The 16,327-nt window shown below is 39.4% G+C and overlaps 1 protein-coding gene and 1 long non-coding RNA gene across 20 annotated transcripts in view; both read right to left on the bottom strand.

Moving 5' to 3' along the window:
• The window catches only part of EXOC6 (exocyst complex component 6), a 218,721-nt gene that overhangs the window by 12,542 nt on the left and 189,852 nt on the right, over nucleotides 1–16,327 (bottom strand). The gene's annotated exons all lie outside the window — the stretch shown is intronic.
• LOC144331202 (uncharacterized) lies at nucleotides 12,197–14,585 on the bottom strand. Its single transcript, XR_013398166.1, has 2 exons — nucleotides 14,490–14,585; nucleotides 12,197–13,847 (listed from the first exon to the last, which is right to left on the bottom strand). It is a non-coding gene; the product is annotated as an uncharacterized LOC144331202 (long non-coding RNA).

The raw sequence follows: 16,327 nt of genomic DNA, 5'->3' as shown, positions 1-16,327 counted from the left end.
CCCAGCTACTCGGGAGGCTAAGGCAGCAGAATTGCTTGAACCCAGGAGGCAGAGGTTACAGTGAGCTGAGATCATGCCATTGCACTCTAGCCTAGGCGACAAGAACAAAACTCGGTCTCAAAAAAAAAAAAAAAAAAGAAACCATGTCTACCCTAGGACACTCCTCATTCCTCAGCTCTTCTGTATGGAATCTCCTTTCCTTCCTTCTTCACCCAGGTAGCTCTTACTTAGTCCGTAACACTTAAGTCTAAATCAGTCTCCCAGGAAGCCTCTCCAGACCACCTTGGTTGGGTTAGCTGTCACTCTTTTGTGTCCTCATACTACCCTCCACACATTTGTATCACAGTGTTTTTCACAGTATATTGATGTTAGGGGTTAGTTTGTTTATCCACCAAAGAATCAAATATCAATAATTCCATTTTTAGTCTGGATGAATCATAGCTATTCCAGCACTTGTCTCCTTCCAATATCTCAACAGTTGTCGTGCCTTTTCCCTCCTTCTAATAGTGTACTTTGTAAGTGCCTCAAAGCTAGTGACTTGTTTTGCTTAGTATCCGTATCTTCACATAGCCCAGTAACTGGCAAATACTAGGCATCAACTAAGTATTTGTTGAGATTCACTGCATATGTTACCTTTTGATACATAATTTCATAAGGCTACACTGAACTCATATCATATACACTAATAACAGGGCTATGTTATCATTTACTTGACATGTAAACTACTAGTAATTAAGACATCTCTGAATTTTAGTAATGTTTTATAATTATTCTAAAAGCCAGACTAGGCTATTGACTGATTGATTTAATTTGTGCCATAGGATGTACTAAAATATTTCACAACCAAAGTTCTGCTCCTTTTGTAAACTAGTGATGCCACCATCAAATGTGTTAAATAAACATTCCCAGGTCATACATTTAATTTTCTGTACAGATTCACTACATCATCTGCTACACTTACATAACAAGTAGTTATGTAATGACTTCACCAATGAAGCTCAAAGACCTCTAATACTAAGGAAATCAAACCTTGAAACTCATGATGAGAGGTGTTCAATAGACTTTCAGTTCTCTCTGATGAGTCACTTTGCTCCATTGAAGCTACGAAGAAACAAGATCTGCTTGTATGAATTGACTTTGGAAGAACTTGAGCAACAAAGGAAGACAATATGAATTAGCCAGTGAAAAAAATTGTATGCCAACATATCTATACTCCAGGATATGGCAGTTGCTTGAATGAAGGAAGCCAGACCAGGCTAGGGTTTCCGCAGTACAATTGTTAAGAAAAACACGAAGGAAGAGAATAACTAGATTTCTAAATCTGAAAGAATCTAAGTGGTTCTTCTCCCCTCTTGCCCCACCTCAATGGTTATGACTTAAAATAAGGCAAATGAACACTTGGAGAATCCAATAGCTAGGTTTAGTCTTCAATATAAGTACTCACATATGTTTTACCCTAAAATTTTAGAAAGTCAAATAATACTTATAATTTGCTATTTGTTATAAACAATGACTCTGGCTTGTTTTCTTTAAGGCTGAACTAAAATTAAAACTAAATACTTGGCTGGGCACGATGGTTCACACCTGTAATCCCAGCACTTTAGGAGGCTGAGGTGGGCAGATTACTTGAGGACGGAAGTTTGAAATTAGCCTGGCCAACAAGGTGAAACCCCTTCTCTTCTAAAAATACAACAATTAGCCGGGCGTGGTGGCGGGTACCTGTAGTCCCAGCTACTCAGGAGGCTGAGGCAGGAGAATCGCTTGAACCCGGGAGGTGGAGGTTGCAGTGAGCCAAGATTGCACCACTGCACTCCAGCCTGGACAACAGAATGAGACACTGTCTCCAAAAACAGAAACAAACAAACAAACAAAAAATCCCCAAAAACTAAATATTTAAGTCCCCACAGGCATCTTATTCTCTTATTTAAAATGGAATTCAAGCCATTCAGGGTAACTGAAACAAACCAAGATCATTAAATCCCAATTGCCTCAAGAGGAAAAGGGAGATCACTTCTATGGCAATAAATTAGTGGAAAAAAAATAGACTCCAATTTTGGCAATAAATCTTTGGTGAAGTGATGACCTGAATTTCAGACTCAAATCTCATTTCTTATGCTTTACAGAGATAAGGCCTCAGTTTTGTGCCCTGGAGTATAAATACAGACCCATTACCATTTCGCCTTGGATTCCTGAAGGGATGCAAAGTTGGATTACCATACTTAGCCTGATGGAAATAAGGAAACTAAGGATCTTTGCAGTCTCTGTTAAAGATAATATTATAAAATCTTGGTGAGTATTTGTATTTAGGAGAGTTTACAATCTCATTTCTTTCAAATCTTATATTTTATAATCTTTACTCAATTAAAAAGATATGTATTTAGTTTACTTTTCTTGAATCTCGTACTTCTCTTATGCTAGATAATATATTAACTCCTAATTATCCATTTACTTCCAGACCTGATTGTATATGTAATTACCTTTTGTCACGTACAATAATTTGCGCGACAAACATGTCAGAACACTTGCTGCTTAGTCTGTTTCAACAGATAAATGTAGTCTTTCCATAGCCTCAAGGCACAATTAAACATGAAGAAAAAAGGCAGTTATCAAACTATGCTGAAGCTGATTCACTAAGGCAGAAGTTCACAGCATGTAGTCAGGGCTTACTTGGAAGCCTGATGCTTGCTTGAATGCTTAGTTAGTAACAGATTTCTGAGAGAGGGAAACAGAGACAACACTGTTAACATTCTGACCAGTGTAGGTAGCCACATGAACTTCAAAATGGGCAACAGATGAACTTTAAGATGCAGCTTAGTTAAGAAGCAGCTACTGGTAAACAGCTACTGAAGTCACACCTTCACTACAGGTTATTGGATACAATTTAAAAAGAGACACTAAATAAAAACAGCAGTTGAGGGAATTATTTTCTTGGGAAGATAAATGCAGCCACTGGAATTAAATGGATTGTGATCTAAGTCCTGTGATGCTTGCACGATGTGAATCTGCACTATGAGAGTACAAAAAGGAATCCCTACCTGACCTCTGGATAACCTAAAAACAGGAAATTAGGACGTTTCTAAGCAAAATAGGCTGTTATCCTGTTAAGATAATTGTTTCCATTGACACTTTGCATAAACATTTTACACTAGCCATCAGAAAAACTCAAGCCATGGTGTCTTTTCTTTGTAATAGGTAGAAACAGTGCCTGGCCCAGTGCCCTCAACACAGCTGAGGAGGTAAAGTTTGTTGATGATAATTAAGAGGAGAACAAAGAACAGAAAGAGAAATAACAAACAGGTAAGAAAACTGGAAGCATTCTTTAAGTATTTACAGATTGGTTGAAAGTAAATTCATAAAATATTAAAAATACAACTTAATTCATAATAAGAATCCAGATTAAGAGAGTATGCAATGACTTTAAGGAAAGCTCAATAGACAACGCAACTTAACATGAGTCAGCATTTTAAAAGAATAATTGTAGCCGTGGCTCAAGCCTGTAATCCCAACACTTTGGGAGGCCGAGGCGGGTGGCTCACGAGGTCAGAAGTTCAAGATCAGCCTGGCCAAGATGGTAACACTCCATCTCTACTAAAAATACAAAAAATTAGCTGGGTGTGGTGGTGGGCGCCTGTAATCCCAGCTACTTAGGAGAATGAGGTAGAGAATTGCTTGAACCCAGGAGGCGGAGGTTGCAGTGAGCCAAGATTGCGCCACTGCACTCCAGCCTGGGCAACAGAGTGAGACTCCGTCTCAAAAAAAAAAAAAAAGAATAATTGTAAAATATCTGATATTTGATTATGGTGCTTCAGAATGTTAGAAATCCATACCACCTGGCTGGAAAAAAATCAAGCTCTTCCTTTGCATCACTTAATCAATACTCTACGGATATTATTTGCCTATCCAATTATACTTCACTTAAATCAGAAAATACTTAAGAGCTAATACTTCTTATGACACTGTCTTAGTCTGTTTAGGTTACCATAACAAAATACCATAGATCGAGTGGCTTATAAACAATACAAATGTATTTCTCACAGTTTTGGTGCATACTATAGCAGGCACCAGTAGTGTTTACGTCTACGCCCTACTAAATTTCCTCCCAACCCAGGTTTTTAAAAATCAAGCTACTTTCATTTTGAATGAATCATTTAAGGGAGTTACAAACTCTGAGTCCCAACTTCCTCTTCTGTAAAAGAGATTGTGTTCACATGTGACAAGCACTATATTTGACACTAGTGATGAAAAAATGGTAATGGCCTAGTCTTTGGATTTAAGAAGTTCATAAGTATAAAGGGAAAGATATTCACACAAACATAATTACAAACTAACATGCTGATTACACAGATGGACATATGTATAGGCTATTATCAGAGCATTAATTATCGCTTAGGGGGTGGGAAGTAGACCTAAGGAGCTGTCTTAGATGATACCCAAACTGAGTCTAAAGAAGGAGTTAATTAAAGGAGGAGTGGTGGTATTTCAAGCAGATGGAACAGCGTGAGGAAAGACACAAGGACAAGAAACAGTTGTGCTTATGGGGAAATTCCATGCACTTTAGTGCTGCTAAACTGAAATATGAGTAAGGGGGTAGTACAAGACAGGCTAGAGAAGAGGTCAGGAGCTGAGTCATAAAAGGATATATATGCCTTGTTCAGGAACTTTGGGTAGCCATTAAAAGGTTCTAAACAAGGAAGCTGGCTGGGTGCAGTGGCTCAGGCCTGTAATCCCAGCACTTTGGGAGGCTGAGGAGGGTGGATCACTTGAGGTCAGGAGTTCAAGACCAACCTGGCCAACATGGCAAAACTCTCTCTCTACAAAAATACCAAAATTAGCTGGGCTTGGTGGCATGTGCCTGTAGTCCCAGCTACTCAGGAGGCTGCGGCAGGAGAATCACTTGAACCCAGGAGGCAGAGGTTGCAGTAGGCCGACATTGCACCACTGCACTCCAGCCTGGGAGACAGAGCAAGACTCCATCTCATAAATAAATAAATAAATAATGCCGGGCACGGTGGCTCATGCCTGTAATCCTAACACTTTGGGAGGCTAAGGCAGGCGGATCACTTGAGGTCAGGAGTTTGAAACCAACCTGGCCAACGTGGTGAGACCCTGTCTCTACTAAAAACACAAAAAAATTACCCAGGTGTGGTGGTAGACACCTGTAACCCCAGCTACATGGGAGGCTGAGACAGGAGAATTGCTTGAACCCGGGAGGTAGAGGGTGCAGTGAGCCAAGATCATGCCACTGCATTTCAGCCTGGGCAACAGAGTGAGACTCCATCTCAAATAAATAAATAAACAAACACAGGAGCTGACATGGTCAGATTCACCACTTCAGTTCTGTAGTAAATGCACTTAAGGCAGAAAAAATAATTAGGAGACTGTAGTAACAATCTTAAAATACATTGGGACAGACAGGTACATAGCTGGGATAGAGAGAAAATGATGAATAGGTGGTAGGCAAGTAGTTAACATGGAGAGAAGAGGATGGATTTGAGAAATACTTAGGAGAAAAAAAATCCCTAGGACATGATGATTGTCCAGGATATGGCGGAGTGGTTCTACCAATCAAAACAGAGAACATGAAAAAGAGATGTGATCTGAGAATAAGGGAAGACGACAAGTCAACAGTTTTGGTCACACAGCAAGTGGGACACACACCTAAGTCTAAAGGTTTACCAAGCAACTGGATATGTATCTAAGGCATATGCCAGAGATCTGATGACAGCGGGTCAGCTCACTTAGGTCAGCAGTATAGGGAGCAGCGTTCTAAGGACCGAAACCTTGGGGAAACCAACATTCAGGGGGCAGAAAAGGAGACCACAAAAAAGAAAGAGGAAGGATGTCAAGGGAGTACGACTTTGAAGATGAGAGAATTTTAAAGAGAACATGATTCACATTACCAAATGCAACAGAAAGAACCAGTAGGATATGGGCTAAAAATGTCTACTGGCCTTCCCTGGTGACCTAAGTGAACACTATTTCAGCAATGTGGCAAAGCAGATAGGAATGGATTGAGGAATGAATGAGAGATGTGAAAACAAGAATAATCAATTATAAACCACTCTTTTAATTATGCAAATGAGGGAAGAGAAATTGGAAATAGCTAAAATGTTTTTAGGCTAAGAAAAGGATAAAGTAGAGGAAAGGTAGATGAATAATGAAACAAAATCCCATAGAAAAGATAGGGTCAAGGGCATAGGAAGATGAGAGCCTCATTAAAATGGCTTCCTAACATCTGAGAATGAAGGGCAGGAAGGATGGGTGTGGATATAGATAAGCTGACTACAAAAGCAACAGTGAGAGGTTGACGGTGATGGAGATGGAAGACAAGAGGCTCAGAGGGGCTGGAGCTTTCACTCAAGAGTAGAGGAACAACGGTCTACAAATAGAAATGAGGAGCCAGGGGAACACCAATCTCATTCACACTGTGCAGCCGTGAAAGAATGCATCCTGCCACTAGAGAGAGCTGCAGAGTTAACAGTATCCTCCAAATTCTATGAAAAGGAAGTGAAGAAAGGATTCTGCCACACAGTTGAAGCAGTAGGGCCATTTACATAGGAATGAGGGTTTTCAGGTGGCATAGAATAAGAGGGCCAGAAGAAGTGAAAAGATGAGTAGACAAAACAAGGAGTGAATGAAACAGGAGAAAAGTTGGAAGGTGAGAAGGGGTAGAGTAAGGAAGTGGAAACTACTTAATTTCATTGAATAATCAAATATTTTAATTTTCTAGGATGAAGGATGTGTGAATGGGAAGCAACAGAAACAGCAGTGTCTGACCAAGTCTCAGAGAGAAATGGTGAAGGCTGCCCTGAGATTTTCAAAGGAAGAGAAGCCTCTGTTTGGATGGGGTGAATCTCCAGATATCTGGAGCAGCAGCAAGGGCACTTGCTGGGGAGAGCTTCTAAGAGGTTTGGAGCCAGGGGTTAGATTTTTGGAAGTCCCTTCCAATTCTCAAGTCTTAGGATTTTATGACCATGAAAATCACTGAATCACAGACCGAAGGTAATTGGTAGATGTTCTGATATTTACGAAAATACAAATGGGTTCAAAGAAAAGGAGAGAAACATACATTGCAAAATACTCTAGGGACTAAACTGTGACTTAATTATGAGTACTAAGCACTGCAATGCATATCTAACAAGGAAGTTTAGAGAATAATGCTATAAATGATAGTCTCAAAAAAAAAAACCTTCAGCAATATCAGCCTTTTGGTGTATATTAGTAAAAATCTTCATGACAACTATTATCCACTTAGCTCTGAAGAGGTCACTATTGACCTTTTGGCCTCCCAAAGTGCTGGGATTACAGGCATGAGCCACCATGCCCGGCCTTTTTTAATAGATGGTGTGTGTGTGTGTGTGTGTGTGTGTGTGTGTGTGTGTGTGTGTGGAAGAATACATCCCTTTGAAGTGCTAGCGAAGTGTTGGCAGCACTGAGTTCTCTGTACCATCTAAATTAGAAGATAGGTGGCTCTACGGGCCACTGATGACTTCCTAAAGTGTGGAGTGTGTACATATACTTACTTTTCTTTTGTATGTTTGTTTTCACTTTCTAATCAAATTTTGAGTTCTTCAAGGGTAGAGGTAATAGCTCTTCTCCCTTTAGGGTACTCAATTAAAGCTTGTTGAACTGAGTTAAATTATATTTCATAGAACACTTTAAGAAGCAGAAGTTTAAGAATTGTGTCTCTTCTGGGACAAAACAGCCACGAAGGAAAAGCAGATATTATACATGAAAAAGCTTCTAATTTAAACCACTGGAAAGCTCAATATTGTTGAATCAATATTGTTTGAGTCTAGAACTCTGTCATGTATATATACGTCTCATTCAAGTAGAGTGCTGGCTGTTCTCTATAAAAGTAGAAGTTGAGTTTCAGGGAAATTACATGTCATGTTCAAATTTATATGTAAAATACGATTAGAAGATAATTTCCTCAACTGATAAATTAACTGCTTAAACAAGACTAGGATGGCTTAATTTACACAAACATTCCCTTTTATTTATATGTGTAGCCAATCTGCTTTCAAAAAGAATGCTTAGTAGGATTTTTTAGAACTCTGTTGTCATATTCACACTGGATATGGCAAATACAGTATAGGTTGTCTGGGGAATATTATTTTATGTAGCAAAAAGATCATAACTGAAAATAGGAATTCTGGTTATAATATTCACTAGTATATAAAATAAACAGTGCATTTTTTGTTTTTCTAACAAAGCATTTAATATTTAAACTTCTCATAACTATCCTCCAAACTCAAAGAAACCTATAACAAGAAAAAAAATATTTCCAGTCAACAAAAAAAATTTATTAGAGAAAAATATTTCTTAAAAATGAGTAATAGCCAGGTGCGGTGGCTCACACCTGTAATCCCAGCACATTGGGAGGCTGAGCTAGGCAGATCACCTGAGGTCAGCAGTTTGAGACCAACCTGGCCAAAATGGCGAAACCCTGCCTCCACTAAACATAGCAAAACTAGCTGGGTGTGGTGGCACGTGCCTGTAATCCCAGCTACTCAGGAGGCTGAGGCAGGAGAATCGCTTGAACCTGGGAGGCAGAGGTTGCAGTGAACTGAAATCACATCACTACGCTCCCACCTAGTCAACAAGAGAGAAATTCCATCTCAAAAAAAAAAAAAAAAGAGAATAATAGGGCTGGATGCAGTGACCCTATTTATCCCCGCACATTGGGTGGCTGAGGCGGGAGGATCACTTGAGGCCAGGAGTTTCGACCAATCTAGGCAACATGGTGAGACTCTGCCTCTACAAAAAACACAAAAATTAGCTGGGTGTGGTGGCACACACCTGTAGTCCCAGCTACTCTGGAGGCTGAGATGGATCACCTGAGCCTGGGGAGGTTGAGGCTGCAATGAGCCGTGATCACACCACTGCTCTCCAGCCTGGGTGACAGAGAGGGACCCTGTCTCAAAAAAAAAAAAAAAAAAAAAAAAAAAAAAAAAAAAAGCAGAAGAATAGGAAGTTTGGCAAAAATGTGAATTGATTTTGAGAGAAAAGATATAGTTCCTTGTTGAGTAATGCCAATGTTAATTGTTAATCATTAGTTTACTGCATATATATTTATCAAAGGCCAGAATATCACTACCCTCTATAGTTGACAGACTGTTCCAAAATTTTATCCCTTCCAGTGAAAAAAACAGCAAGAATATTGATGACTGAAAACAGGTAAATCTGAGACTGTCTCTTTTTACATTATGCACAGTCTGTGGAAACAAAGACTTAATCCTTGTGTAACTCACTGAAAATTTACCTTAAAACTTATCACATTACAATAATGCTTATATTGTAAAATAAGAAATATTCCATATTTGCCCAACTGCACACTTAAATGACAGAATTTTTCCATGAATCTGTTAACTTTGTTTATTGTCGTATTGCCAAGTTATATATCTCTCTAAAAATAATTCTGATTTATATACTTTTTTGGAGAGCTTTTTCAGCAGTACCCAGTAATTCCACTTCTAAATGCCTACAGAAATACTTACACGAGTGCTCAATATATATGTATAAAGATATTAGTGGCAGCTTCATTTATAGATGGAAAAAACTAAAGAATCCATAATATCCAACAAATGAGGACTTGTTTAATAAATTATGGTATATGTACACTATAGACAGTACAAAGAAATTAAAAAGAATGAAACATCCATATTTACCAACATGAAAGCATATACTGCATGAAAAATGTGAATTATAACATAAATGATCCCATTTCCCTCCCCCCAAAAGGAAATAACTATATGTGTGCATGTAAGTATCTGCATGTATACGAATGTATGCTACAAAGGTCTGGAGGGAAATAAACCAATAACTGTGAGAGACTGAAGAGGAGGGAAAAATAAGAGCTTTCTCTTTTTTTTTTTTTTTTTGGTGAGATGGAGTTTTGCTCTTGTTACCCAGGCTGGAGTGCAATGGTGTCATGTCGGCTCACTGCAACCTCCACCTCCCAGGTTCAAGCAATTCTCCTGCCTCAGCCTCCCGAGTAGCTGGGATTACAGGCATGTGCCCACCATGCCTGGCTAATTTTTTGTGTTTTTAGTAGAGACAGGGTTTCTTCATGGTGGTCAGGCTGGTCTCTAACTCCCGACCTTCAGTGATCCGCCCGCCTCGACCTCCCAAAGTGCTGAGCCACCATGCTCAGCCTGAGAGTTTTCTCTTTAGGTTTGATTTTAGTTTAACAGTGAACATGCAATATCTACTTCCTGCGTTTTCGTTTCTGTTTTTCTGGAGACAGAGTCTTGATCTGTCATCTCGGCTGGAATGCAGTGGCAAGATCTCAGCTCACTGCAACCTCCACAGGCCAGGTTCAAGTGATTCTCATGTCTCAGCCTCCTAACTAGCAGGGATTACAAGCGTGTGCCAATCAATGCACCCATCTAATTTTTGCATTTTTAGTAGAGACGGGGTTTCACTATGTTGGCCAAGCTGGTCTAGAGCTCCTGGCCTCAAGTGACCCGCCCACCTCAACCTCCCTAAGTGCTGGGATTACAGGCGTAAGCCATCACACCAGGCCCCAGTTTCCTGGTTTTGACAAATACTATAACTATATAAAACGTTAGCACTGGGGCAAGTGTACAAGGGACCTCTCTATACTATATTTGTAACTTTTTGTGAGTGTGTAATTACAGTTCTTTTAAGAAATTTTAAAAAACACTGAGCATATACAATTTTTGTAATTATCACAGTGTTTGTTTTTGGTTTTTGAAAAATCATTTTATAGGGTAATTTTCCAAACTACAAAACAGCTCTAACGTTAACTCTTGAAATCATCATAAAAATCTGAGTTCAAAGTTCATATCGATAGCTGAAGGCATAAGCACAAATCACCTACATATTTAAGCACATAAACTGTAAACTTCCAGAATTATGACACTGGAGCAAAAAGAAGAAAAAAGCAAAAGCCATTTAGGTTCAGACTAATCCTGTATAATCTAAGCTTTCCCAAAAGGGCAGCATACTTTTCTAATATCTGGACCTTAAGGTAAACTTTGTGAGATGTCTGGTCTTGTTATATTCAGAAGTAAACCCAAATTTATCTTCCTTTAATTCTTTGGCACTTCAAATGAATTTAGGATTGTCTGAGGAAAAAATGCTTGCTGGAGGAGCTGTGTGAACAAGCTTGTTGTCCTGCTACTATATCTAGTCAAGCATTCAGATACTACAACTTTGGCAAATCCCATTAATACTTTAAGAAGTCAACGACTTTAAAACTTCTAAAGAAAGTTCCTGTGAAGTAGTAGCAGGGGCAAGTTTAAGCAAGCAGGGTGTGTATACAATATAGTAACAAAATAATGCAAACAAAAGAAGATTTGTTTAATTATAGTGGAAATAATTGTTATTTAAAAGTGCCTTCTTCCTCATCATAAAAGAATAAACTGGACTAGTGGCAAAAGAATTGTATGTTGTGATGCCTTAAGATTAGAAACAGAAGACAGAAATTTCAAAGTAAAGTCCTGGCAGACGTCCAGTCTCCATGGCAAGAATTCTGGCCAAACAATTCCTTCATAAGTTTCAAGGCTTGTTCATGTCCCTTTAGACAGAACTCAAAGTTGTTCATTTTGAGTCAAATACAAGTGTATGTTTATCAGGGTTTTCCTATCTTTCTATGGTGATGTACATGGGAACTTCTTTCCTAAACCTTATAATCATTTAGGGGTATGGTAAAGAGAGATTATCAGGCCATGTATAGAAGGGTAAAAGAAAATAGGTGAAGGGCTAAGAACAGGAGGTAGGTACCCAGGGTACTTCCCTTTTCAAGCAAGACTGGTGGAAGAAACTGTCAGCTTTTAATAGTTCACCTATGACATGACCTGGCATAGCCATGCCACTGCCCTGTTGAAGTGTTAAAAACCAATAGATGGTAGCTGCTGACTCAATCAACTAATAATCTCTTTACTGCAAGCTTCACATAATTCCTAACTTTAGCAATCAAGATTAAGCATGCTAGGTAAAAGCTCTCTCCCAGAAGTAAACTCTACAACATTTTCCCTTACAGATTTCATTAAACCATTGTAATATATATAGTTGAAATAGTTCAGAAAACAGTCTCCAAAGTCATGCAGTAGTTATTAAGAAAAGCAGGACTCCATCCTGTCTCCGATTTCCTACACAATAGTGTTCTTGTCAACAAGTCATTCAGATACTTTGGTGGTTTTCTTTTTACACTCCTAACTTTTTATCCTTTAGCTGTCTTTCAGAATCCAATAGTCTTTTGTCTTCAACTTTATCTCATTAATGCCAGCTAACTTCTCTCTCCAATAGTCTGGCTCTTATTTAATTGTCTACTACTCACTTCTTTCTCCTCAGTGCCTGGCACTCAATCATTTTTGTTGAATAAATAAATGAGTAAATGAACAAGCAAATAAATCAAAATCTACCCACACCTAATGCTTTTTACTGCAAACAGTTTTAGGAGTCCACTAACAAACAATTTAATTACATATTGCACAGTTCCAAAAGGGTTTTAAGGCAATTTACAAAAACATATGCAAGACAAATTTAACTTAGTTAACTGAGAAAAGCCAGGGCCACGAGAAAATGAGAGTAGGAAAGAAGATGAGGATAGTATACAAATTACATGTGATGCTATGCTATGTTCCTGAGTTTTTCTGTCTCCAAAATAAAGAATAAAATATTATTAATTATACAACTCACAGTTCTCTTGAAATAAAAACAAACCAGTTGCTTAGGGTAAATTCAACCATCTGTAATACTGAAAGCAGAAATCTCTGAGTCTGCTGGGAGCTACTATGAAATATAGTGAACCCAATCATCAGTAGTTACTGCAGCAATTCTATCATCTGTAGCCTAGACTACCAAAACAATCATCTAATTGCTCTCCCTGATTCTAATTTTGTCCCTTTTAAATCTATTCTCCTTAAAACAGCCAGAATAAACTCCCAAAATACAAATCAGAGCATGACACTAACCTGCTTGAAACCCTTGAATGATTTCCCATCATACTTATGATCCAAACTCCTTAACAAAGCTCTCAAGGCTTACATGATTTGGCTCTGATAATCCTCCTAATTTCATTTGCCCCTCTTCCTCTTGCACACTCCATTATAGCCATACTATTACCCTTTCTCTTTCCTAACAGCACCTTAGGACTTTGCTCTTGCTCTTCCCTCTGCCAGGAATGCTATTTCCCTATATTTCCCAATTTCACTCAGTTATGTGCCCAAATGCCACCGCCTTAAAGAGGGTTTCCCTGATCACCGAATCTGAAGTGGCCCACCTCACCACCAGTCACTATCACATTAACCTGTTTTGTTTTTCTCATCCCATCTAAAAGCTATTTGAAATTCCACCTAAAACTATTTAAATTAGCACTCTTTGTCGTGGATCTCCCTCCAACAAAGGTGGATTGTGAGAGGAGGGGTCCTGCCTATTGTGTTCACCACTGTGTCTCCTGCACTTAAAACAGTGCCCAAAGCAGGTGCTCAAACATTTGTCGAGTAAATGAAGAAGCATCTGAAAACAGGACAGCTCTTGGTGATCTGGCTTAATCTGGACAGCTTTCAGTTTTGCTGAGCAGTGGTGTGTAGCTATCTATTTTTAGGTCGTATATGCTGCCTTTGAGATGAAAACATTAGACTTTCTTCTCAGAAAAATGTGCATCCAAAATTCTGCATGAACCTCCTAAAACCAACCCATGGTTCTCAAGTTAGAACCCCTGACGTAAAGGCATATAATGGCCTTTGTGCAATGCAATCTACGTTGTTGTTTGCTGTTGTTTTTGTGACAGGGTCTCGCTCTGTCGCCCAGGATGGAGCGCAGTGGTGCAATCATAGCTCACTGCAGCCTTGACCTCCCAGGCTCAAGCAATCCTCCTGCCTCAGCCTCCTGACTAGCTGGGACTACAGGTGTGTGCCACAATACCTGGCTGATTTTTTGTCTCGGCCTCCCAAGCTGCTGGAATTACAGGCATGAGCCACCACACCTGGTCTGCAACCTATGTCACAACTAATTCCTGTCTGTGGAGATGAAGGCTAAGGGGGAAAAAAATCAATAAAAAACTACAAATTATTCATAACCGATTTCTCTATCAAGTGGTAGGTAGAACATAAGAATGGTCAAATGAGTAATGCCAATGGCTAATGGTTGTTTAGTCTTCTTGTAGTGTATCATATTGAGAAGCCCAGACTTACAATTTATGATGAAAGAAATGGCATATATATTCATGATACATGTATTCGTTTGTTATTAGAAAACAAACCTGTGAAGTGAGGGGTAGTATTATGGGGTTCCTCTTTTAAAAATGGCATGGGGCTGGACACGGTGGCTCATGCCTGTAATCCCAGCACTTTGGGAGGCCAAGGCGGGCAGATCACCTTAGGTCAGGAGTTTGAGACCAGCCTGACCAACATGGTGAAACCCCATCTCTACTAAAAATACAAAAATTAGCTGGGCGTGGTGGCACACGCCTGTAATCCCAGCTGCTTGGGAGGCTGAGGCAGGAGAATCGCTTGAACCTGGGAGGCAGAGGTTGCAGTGAGCTGAGATTGTGCCACTGCACTCCAGCCTGGGTGACAGAGCGGAGACTCTGTCTCAAAAAAAAAAAAAAAAAAGAGAGAGAAAAGAAAAGAAAAAAGAAAAGAAAAAAGAAAAGAAAAGGCATGGACTACACTCTTGTCCAATTAAATGAGATCATATTAGATCAGGACACGGATAAGAATAAGTCAAGTTGTAAGAGTTGATAAAGTTAAAAACCAATTGAAAAATGAAAAAGAATGGGCTTTACCTTCAGAAATAATTCATGAACTCCTGGAGATAGAGAATATTCCCTGGTTTCAATTAATAAAAAGATTCATGTGCAGGGTAACAAAATGGCTTTTTTTTTTTTAAGTATTCTTTAAAAAATGATGTTGTATCAAAGAAGTGATAACAGGAAAAAGAACATATCTAGGTGTAAATTTCCTCTCCAACCTGCAGGGAGAGCTTGGTGTCAGGTAAAGAGATCAACTGAACAAAGTAGCTTTTGTTCTTCTATCCCCTCCTCTTTCTGTATCTGTAGGTGCTCACAGCTAAATTAACGTGAAAAGTAAACCATCCGGCCCAAAAATATCGTAAGTTCTAAAGGACTTACAACATTTTTTCATCCTATTTTTAGTACACTAAATAGTAATACTATTTTCTTCCTGGAAGTTTGGCTTTAAGGTTCTTATTTTGGCAAAAATTAGATTGTTTGCCTTAAGGGAAGGTGTATCTTGAAAAATGTCACTTTAACTGTATTTCTTTTTTGTTAATAATACTATGAGACATTGTACAACAAACAGAAAAACATAGAACCTATCTTGATCATTTTACTAAAACATCTACCCTTCAAATTGTTCCCATCTCATTTATACTTTATGAAGTATATTAGTAAGAGAGAAAAGTAAAAACATATTCTTTATTTTTCTCCAACTTGGAGACTGCATACTTTCTCTGCATACTTGCAGACTGTGGCTCAGTAACAAAAGCCTTTATGATTCACTAAGGAATCTAACAACTGTTAGGATTTGAACTCTACATGAGCTGGTATTTTAATTTCTCACTTAAATCTTTTCATTCTTCCCAAGGAATCCTGTGTCACTGTTCATGCTTCTTAAAAACAAGTTATTCTGTATGACTGACTGACTGGTTTACTGCATCTAAGCAGCATTAATTCTCTAGTAATTATCATTCTTCATAAAATTATCTGAATGCTTTTTTTAGAAGTTCAAATTATTTTTGAAAATTTACCATTTTAGGCCGGGCGCGGTGGCTCACGCCTGTAATCCCAGCACTTTGGGAGGCCGAGGCGGGCGGATCACAAGGTCAGGAGATCGAGACCACGGTGAAACCCCGTCTCTACTAAAAATACAAAAAAAATTAGCCGGGCGCGGTTGTGGGCGCCTGTAGTCCCAGCTACTCGGGAGGCTGAGGCAGGAGAATGGCGTGAACCCGGGAGGCGGAGCTTGCAGTGAGCCGAGATCGCGCCACTGCACTCCAGCCTGGGCAACAGAGCGAGACTCCGTCTCAAAAAAAAAAAAAAAAAAAAGAAAATTTACCATTTTTTGGCCAGGCGCAGTGGCTCATGCCTATAATCCTAGCACTTTGGGAGGCCGAGGCAGGCAGATTGCCTGAGCTCAGGTGGGCAGACTGCCTGAGCTCAGGAGTCTGAGACCAGCCTGGGCAACATAGCAAAATCCCATCTCTAAAAGTACAAAAAACTAGGCCAGGCGCGGTGGCTCAGGCCTGTAATCCCAGCACTTTGGGAGGCCGAGGCGGGCGGATCACCTGAGGTTGGGGGTTCAAGACCAGCCTGACCAACATATGGAGGAACCCT

Source organism: Macaca mulatta, chromosome 9 (genome assembly GCF_049350105.2).
Source record: "Macaca mulatta isolate MMU2019108-1 chromosome 9, T2T-MMU8v2.0, whole genome shotgun sequence".
Taxonomy (NCBI): Eukaryota; Metazoa; Chordata; class Mammalia; order Primates; family Cercopithecidae; genus Macaca; species Macaca mulatta.
The sequence above is the reverse complement of the archived record's forward strand: the minus strand, read 5'-3'. Positions and strand labels throughout refer to the sequence as shown.